Source organism: Pristiophorus japonicus, unplaced genomic scaffold (assembly GCF_044704955.1).
Source record: "Pristiophorus japonicus isolate sPriJap1 unplaced genomic scaffold, sPriJap1.hap1 HAP1_SCAFFOLD_714, whole genome shotgun sequence".
Lineage (NCBI taxonomy): Eukaryota > Metazoa > Chordata > Chondrichthyes > Pristiophoridae > Pristiophorus > Pristiophorus japonicus.
Genome location: NW_027254629.1, coordinates 115,928 through 124,135, shown reverse-complemented (window position 1 = coordinate 124,135; position 8,208 = coordinate 115,928). Strand labels below are relative to the sequence as shown.

Sequence of the window (8,208 nt, the reverse complement as noted above, 5' to 3'; positions counted from 1 at the left end):
AATTGGGAGAAGGTTTAAAGAAGATTTGAAGGTAAAATTCTTCATGCAAAGGTTTGTGGGGGTCAGGAACTCGCTGCCTGAAAGAATGTCGGAGGCAGATACCACATGTAAAAAGTATTTGGATGTGCACCTGAAGTGCCGTAACCTGCAGGGTTATGGACACAGAGCTGGAAAGTGGGATGAAGCTGGATCGCCTCTTGTTGGCCGGGGCGGAAGTGATGTGACGAAATGGCCTCCTTATGTGCTGCAAACTTCTATCATTCTATAATTCTATGAAAAATGTAAATGTCCAATGTGGGTGTCGAAACTACGACCCTGAGATTAAAAGTCTTATATTGCACTGATTGAGCTCGCCAGGCTTCTGCCAAACATACCGTTCTCTCACTGATTGCAGACAGGCGCCTGTTGGCTCCGCCCCAGATGTTTAAACTTGCTGTCAAGGAACTGCCAGGATCTTCTTGAATGGTGGACCAGGCTCGACGGGCCGAATGGCGTACTCCGGCCCCTAATTCTTACATGCTTATCATCTTATGAACTTTTCACAGGAGAACAAACTCGCCCCTGAGCATGCATGAGGAGAAAGCTACAGAAAATATTCCCGCCTGGTGAGCTTTTGCGTGTGAGGCAAACGTGTTAACCGCGACACTGCGGAAACATCTCCACTTTCAGCACCAGGTCAGACGGAGATGTTATGCAAGCAGGTGAACTGCTGAATCCCAGTTTTAAGGAGTTGGTCGTGGTATCAAACAATGAGTTTCGCTTAATGATTAAAAATAAGAAATGTCAGAAGTTGGATTCAAACCCACACCTCCAGATAAAACTGCGATCTAATCACAGCACCTTAGACCGCTCGGCGGTGTGTGTGGCCACCTGCAGTTTGATTTTGAACTTTTGTGTCCTGTCACATGAAGTAAATTAGGACAGCAGGCGTATCTCTGCCTGACACCAGGGAAACAGTGAGACAGACCTTGGAGAAAGGGTCTGGTTATTGCCAAACAGCAAAGAAAATATTAATTCTGGAAGAACAGTGACCCCGACGTGATTTGAACACGCAACCTTCTGATCTGGAGTCAGACGCGCTACCATTGCGCTACGAGGCCTACACAATGTGCCTGAGATGTTCCTCTATATGAAGCTTTCACAACACAAGGGGCTTTAAAATCCCCGCCCATTCCCACCAGGTATCAGAAGCAACGCTCACCTGCCAGTCAGCGGGTGTTTTTTCCTTAAACTTTTGTGTTGCTTTCACGGAAAAGCATCATTAATTAACCCCTCACCTTCTTTTGCACAATGAAAGAAATGCTAACTGAGGGACAATCGATACTTCAATCATTTGTCCTGTGCTTTGCGGAGCGGACAGGGAAGTGGACCTGAGTCCATGATCGCATCGGCCATGATCGTATTAAATGTCGGAGCAGGCTCGAGGGGCGTATGACCGACTCCTGCTCCTATTTCTTTTGTTCTTATGTTCTTCAGCATGTTAACCCATTTTACACACTGTATTGCCGATGTCACCAGGAATCTGGGGCAACTTTTGTCAAATTTAACAGCACCGGTTATTCCTTCCGTGCAGAGAAAATAGAATCAGTGGTGAAGATAAAATCCCACGGTGCTCATTTTCAGATTCAACGCAGTAGGATTTCAAATAAAGTGAAAGAATTTTACAGTGAAAAGATTTGGAAGTTTTATTTGTATTTGTATCTTTAACTAAACTTTGTGGCATCTGACTCCCGTTCATGCCATTGCGGAATAGAAAGGAGGGTCTGACGTTGACCAGACTGCACTGACCCTGATATTTGTGAGCTCATCCTTTATATTCAGTGGTTTCTCGCCCTTTGATGGGCTGCAGTGTAGCGGATATCACGTTGGCCTCACATGCGAAAGGTCCCCGGTGGATCCGTTTTCTCTCACTGAAAGTTATCTATTTATTGGTTAAATAAAGAGCAATTCAGGAATAAGGGAGCATTTTACCAGCAGAATAAATAGCAAATAAAAACAGCAAATGCTGGAAATCTCAGCAGGTCAGGCAGCATTTTCCAGGAGATTAAACTCTCCTCCGATTGTTCCTTTTTCGCAAGTTTAAACATAATGTTTCTACCCAAAATCAAACCGGGTACTTTCACTTATAAAGCAAATGTGATAACCACTGCACTACAGAACCCTCTGGCACAACAGCCCCAACAGAGGGGAGCTGACCAGTGAGCTCCCTCTGTGCTGATCGGGAATGTGTTGGCTCACGTTAAACAACTTCTGTCCCACATTGAAAGTTCTCAATCCTTCTCCTCCACTGCCCTTTACAGAAATATCACGGATCACCCAGCCACCGTGTTCACTTCCACATCCTCACAGTGGGGCCACAGATGCTCCTACCGTCTCCCCGCCATCAGTGAACTCGCCCAGTTTACTAAATTAAACCGCGAACTTGTGCCTGGCAAAGGGCAGGAGAAGCCAGATAGTCTGTAAGCTCGGTCTATCGCAGAAAGTATTGGTATTCATGGTGAATACAGCAATTATTAATCTTCTCACAGACCTCAATTAGTTTTATGCGATGAATTGATCGAGAATTGAAACCAGTTTAGTGCGCCGGATCTTAACCCCTCGACCACCAGGGAACGGTTATGATACATGTAGAAATATTTATATATATTTATATATGAACCTGAATATCAACGGCTAGCTGCCTAGGCCTCATGGCGAACAGCAGGGCGTCTAACTTTGAGAGAGATAAATTGTTCCACAGTGATACCCATTTCATCTTTTGTTCCCTTTCAAACGCTAGAAACTGAGACATGGGGAATAAATAGGGAAATAATAGCACAGGGTTAAAGACAAGAGGAAGAGAGAAGGGGAAAGATACTGTCCCAACCCAGAACAAATGCAGAAACCCCTCTGCTGCGCACAGGGTGGCCACCCACAGCCTGGATGCACTAACGGGAGAACACCATAGGCAGATCGGGACCAGAAAAGGAACGGCGAGCGGCCCTGGGAGCAGCTTGGAGGTCCCAGGAGAATACTCCAGGGAGCAGCGCGAGCCGGTGCAGGAGCGCGGAGGCAGCGAAGAGTGATGTCATCAACGTCCAGGTCGGTGATTGGAGCGTGGGCAGATACAGCACGAGTGGCGAGATCGGGGCGAAGGAGCGTCGAGAGACTGTAGAGGGATGTGATCGGGGCCCAGCGGAGGCATGATTTTGGGGCCACGGGCCAAGGGTTAGCACGGCCCAGCCCACACTGTGCACTAGGTCCGTGCAGCAGAGCTGGTCGCCTGTCGTCTTGGATAACCCTTGCCACTGGACCAAGACCTCGCTCTGTCAAGCCCGTGTGATGGCTGGGGTGCAACGGCCACCACACATTAAAAAAATCCACGCACAGGCATCTTCCACCCTTTGGGATGTAGTTCGGGTCCTTCATTGAAACACCTGTGAACTCATCCTTTTTTGGCGTGGAAGCAAGTCATCCTCGTTTCGAGGGACCTCCTATGATGATGATGGATACATTAACGTCCCGACAGCTCATTGACTGCAGGAGTGGGACCGTGCGGCGCTTCAGAAGACATGTCGAAAAGGCAAAGTCACTGATTCCGTCTCATATGCTCCTCCGATCAAGAACAGCAACACACACTAAAAATGCTTTAATAATGGTTACATCTTATCTCCACATTTGCTAAGCAGGTGGTTTGTTGGTCTACGGGTATGATTCTTGCTTTGTGGTTGTTACTTCAAATTTGCAGAAAAATCCTCGTTTCAAATCACAAACCAGCCTTGAGTTTGCGTTGAAATTTTGCAAAGAAGGACTTTCATTTCTGCAGCGTCTGTCAGGAACTCATGACGACCCAAAGTGCTTTGCAGCCGTTGAGTTGCCTTTGAAATGTTGTCATGTGAGGAAAGATGTTCCCAAATCACCTCAACTCTTTGCAAACGAGTTCATAGAATCAAAGAAGTTTCCATCACGGAAGGAGGCCATTTCGGCCCAACGTGTCCGTGCCGGCCAGCAAGAGGCTCTCCAGCCTAATCCCACTTTCCAGCTCGAGGTCTATAACCCTGCAGGTTATGGCACTTTCGGTGCACATCCAAGCACTTTTTAAATGTGGTGAGGGTTTCTGCCTCTCCCACCCTTTCAAGCAGTGAGTTCCAGACCCCCACAACCCTCTGGGTGAAGAGATTTCCCCTCTAAACTTTCGACCAATTACTTTAAATTCATGCCTCCTTGTTGTTGATCCCTCTGCTAAGGGAAATAGGTCCTTTCTATCCACTATATCTAGGCCCCTCATAATTTTATACACCTCAATGAGGTCTCCCCTCAGGCTCTGTTCCATGGAAACCAAATCCAGCCTATCTAATCTGTCCTCAAGGCGAAGATTCTCCACTCCCGGCAACATCCTCATAAATTTCCTCTGCACCATCTTCAGTGCAATCATGTCCTTCCTGTAATATGGCGACCAGAACTGCACGCAGTACTCCAGCTGTGACCTAACCTGCCCCACCGAACCGATCTCTTGTATTCTATGCCTCGGCTAATAAAGGCAAGCATTCCATATTTCTTCTCAACGACCTTAGCAACCTGGCCTGCTACTTTCAGTGATCTGTGGACATGCACTCACTGGATTCTGGGGAGGACCAGCAGATTGGAAAACTGCAAATGTAATGCCACTATTTAAAAAAGGAGGCAGACAAAAAGCAGGAAACTATAGACCAGTTAGCCTAACATCTGTGGTTGGGCAAATGTTGGAATCGATTATTAAAGAAGCAGTAGCAGGACATAGAAACATTGAAACATAGAAAATAGGTGCAGGAGTAGGCCATTCGGCCCTTCGAGCCTGCACCACCATTCAATAAGATCATGCATGATCATTCAGCTCAGTACCCCTTTCCTGCTTTCTCTCCATACCCCTTGATCACTTCAGCCATAAGGGCCACATCTAACTCCCTCTTGAATATATCTAACAAACTGGCATCAACAACTCTGCGGCAGAGAATTCCACAGGTTAACAACTCTCTGAGCGAAGAAGTTTCTCCTCATCTCAGACCTAATTGGCTTACCCCTTACCCCTTAGATTCTGACCCCTGGATCTGGATTTCCCCAACATCGGGACCTGTCCAGTCCCGTCAGAATTTTATATGTTTCCATGAGATCCCCTCTCATTCGTCCAAACTCCAGTGATCTCTCGATCCCTTGATTCCCCGAGACTCGAAAAATCAATCTAACGCAGCCTTGTATATATTCAGAGACTCAGCATCCACAGGCCTGTGGGGCAAAGAATTCCAAAGATTCATATCCCTCTGAGTGAATAAATTCCTCCTCATCTCTGTCTTAAATGGCCGACCCCTTAACCTGAGACTGTGCCCCCTGGTTCTAGACACTCCAGCTCGGGGAAAACAACCCTCACCATCTACCCTGTCAATCCCCTTCAGAATATTGTGTGTTTCAATGAGATCACCTCTCATTCTTCTAAACTCCGGAGAGTATCGGCCCATTCTAAACAATCTCTCAACTTAAGACAGTCCTCTCATCCCAGGAATCAATCTGGTGAATCTCTGTTGTACCACCTCCCAGGCAATTATTTCCTTCCTCAAATAAGGAGACCAAAACTGCGTGCAGTACTCCAGGTGTGGTCTCACCAGGGCCCTGTACAATTGTAGCAAGACTTCCTTACTCTTGCACTGTGTGCTATATATTAGGTACTATGGGGCGAGTGCACTGTTTTTTTTGCTGATTCGATGGTTGTACAAAAAGTTATTAAAATTGACAGTTGCTCGGCAAACATATTTGTATTTCCTTCAGTGTACTCCTTACTCTTCAAGGGCTAGATTTTCCCCAAGCAGTTTTGTCGGCGCACTGACCTCAAGCGCATCGACTTTGCGCGCTGGAAACGGCTCGGGGAAAAACTCGCCCCATCCTGGCCGCTGTGTACAGTCCCCGGAGTCCTGCGTGGTGTCGATGGTGAAGTGGGGGGCGGAGCCAAATGCCTGCGCCGAAAACACTGCCGGCACCTTCGCGCATGGGCAGTAGAGAGAGAAAACTTGGCACTCTGCCATTTTTAAACAGTCTCAAACGCGATGAAAAGCACAGCAGCTTCTCAGCTTCTCCGGTTGCTCGGCGGGCTCTCCCCCCGTCCCTCCCCGATAAAACGCACAGCTCCAGCAGCTGCAACTTCTCCGGTCCACAAGCTCACACTTCTCCGGTGTGTCTTCCCTCCCCTATCCCAGGGATTCAGGGACCGAGTGCAATGGAGCCAAGTTTGCTGATGGTACAAAGATGGGTGGGAAAGTAAATTGTGATACAGCAAAGAAAATCTCAATTCCGGAAGAACAATTTGGAAAAGTTCAGTGACCCCGACGTGATATGAACACCCAGCCTTCTGATCTGGAGTCAGACACACTACCGTTACACCACGAGGTCTAGAGTGCAGAGTGCCCATGTTTGTATACATGAAGGTTCCTGAAACACAGTTTCATTCACCCTGCATTGGTGCAATGAAAGGGCTTTAAAATTCCCGGCAACTCGCACCGTGGGTCAGACAGCATCAGAAGCAGTGCCCACCTGTCACTCATCCTCTCACGCCCGCTTTCATCACCTGCTGCCCGCGGACTGCAGCAAATCCAGTTCATCATCATCAAAGGCAGTCCCTCGAAGCGAGGATGACTTGCTTCCACGCCAAAAAAGGATGAGTTCACAGGTGTTTCAATGATGGAACTAATATTCCAGGTCCCGAACTGCATGTTGAAGGGTGGAAGATGCCTGTGCGTGGATTTTTTTAACGTGTGGTGACCGTTGCACCCCAGCCATCACACGGGCTTGACAGAGCTAGGGCTTGGTCCAGTGGCAAGGGTTATCCAAGACGACTGGAGACCAGCTCTGCTGCACAGACCCAGTGTCCACACAAATCGCAGTGTGGGCTGGTCCGTGCTGCCCCTGGGCCCCTGGCCCTGAACTCATGCCGCCCCTGGGCCTCGATCACATTCCTCCCTAGTCTCTCGCTGCTCCTGCTGCACCTGCCCACGCTCCAATCACCGACCTGGACTTTGATGACATCACTCTTCGCGGCCGTCGCTCTCCTTCACCAGCTCGCGCTGCACCTTGCCGTGGTACAGCACCACGCTGCTCCCAGGCCGCCGCTCACCGCTCCTTTTATGGTCCCGACCTGCCGCTGTTGTTCTCACACAGGTCGGGGCCTCCACGCTGCTCCCAGCAAATCCAGTTACACCCCGTGTCTTCGCACAATTCTCAGCTGTGATTGTAATCTGACTATATTTAAAGCTATCACAGAGGCTGCAAGCAGTGTTCCCTGGTCGTCTAGTCGTTAGGATTTGGTGCTCTCATTTTCGTGGTCTGGGTTTGATTCCCGGTCAGAGAAACCATTTTTACAAAGCAAGCTGACAAATATATTTCAAGTCTGTGAGATCCTGAATAATTGTAATCATCATTGATCCACCCACATGTGTTGCACACTGAAGGAAATACAAATATGTTTGCTGAGTGACTGTTGAATTTTTATAACTTTTTATACTACCGTAGAATCAGCAGAAAAACAGGATATTCGGCCCATAGCACCTAATATTCCGCCCATAGTGCAAGAGTAAGGAAGTCTTGCTCCAATTGTGCAGGGCCCTGGTGAGACCACACCTGGAGTACTGCGCACAGTTTTGGTCTCCTTTTCTGAGGAAGGATACACTTGCCTTGGAGGTGGTACAACGGAGGTTCACCAGATTGATTCCTGGGATGAGAGGACTGTCCTATGGTGAGAGATTGTGTAGAATATGCTGATAGTTGCTGAAGTTTCGAAGAATGAGAGGTGATCTCATTGAAGCAGACAATATTCTGAAGGGGATTGACAGAATAAATGTTGAGTAGACCGGATAGCTCAGTCGGTAGAGCATGAAACTCTTAATCTCAGGGTCGTGGGTTCGAGCCCCACGTTGGGCGTTTACTTTTCATTAAACTTTTATGTTGCTTTCGCGGGTAAATATCATTAATGAACCCATGATCTTCATTTTCACAATGATAAAAATGCGAACTGAGGGAGAGTTGATAATTTAATCAAATATTGAAAGCAGTGCCTCAGGCCGCTCGGCCGTCCTTACTGTTAGATGCTCCAGTTACAAGTTATTACTCTGGAAAGTTTCAGACCGGGCACTTGTTCAGGGCTGCTGGAAGGCCCAGTGACCGGGATATCCTCTCTCCCGGGGTTTTCCTGAGCCTGTGCTCGGTGCA

General features: G+C 48.0%; 2 non-coding genes across 2 annotated transcripts; one reads left to right on the top strand and one right to left on the bottom strand.

Annotated features, from left to right (window-relative positions):
• Positions 1-1,028: 1,028 nt before the first annotated feature.
• trnaw-cca (transfer RNA tryptophan (anticodon CCA)) lies at positions 1,029-1,100 on the bottom strand. The gene has a single exon. It is a non-coding gene; the product is annotated as a tRNA-Trp (tRNA).
• A 6,747-nt stretch (positions 1,101-7,847) lies between these two features.
• On the top strand, positions 7,848-7,920 carry trnak-cuu (transfer RNA lysine (anticodon CUU)). The gene has a single exon. It is a non-coding gene; the product is annotated as a tRNA-Lys (tRNA).
• The last annotated feature ends 288 nt before the right edge of the window (positions 7,921-8,208 follow it).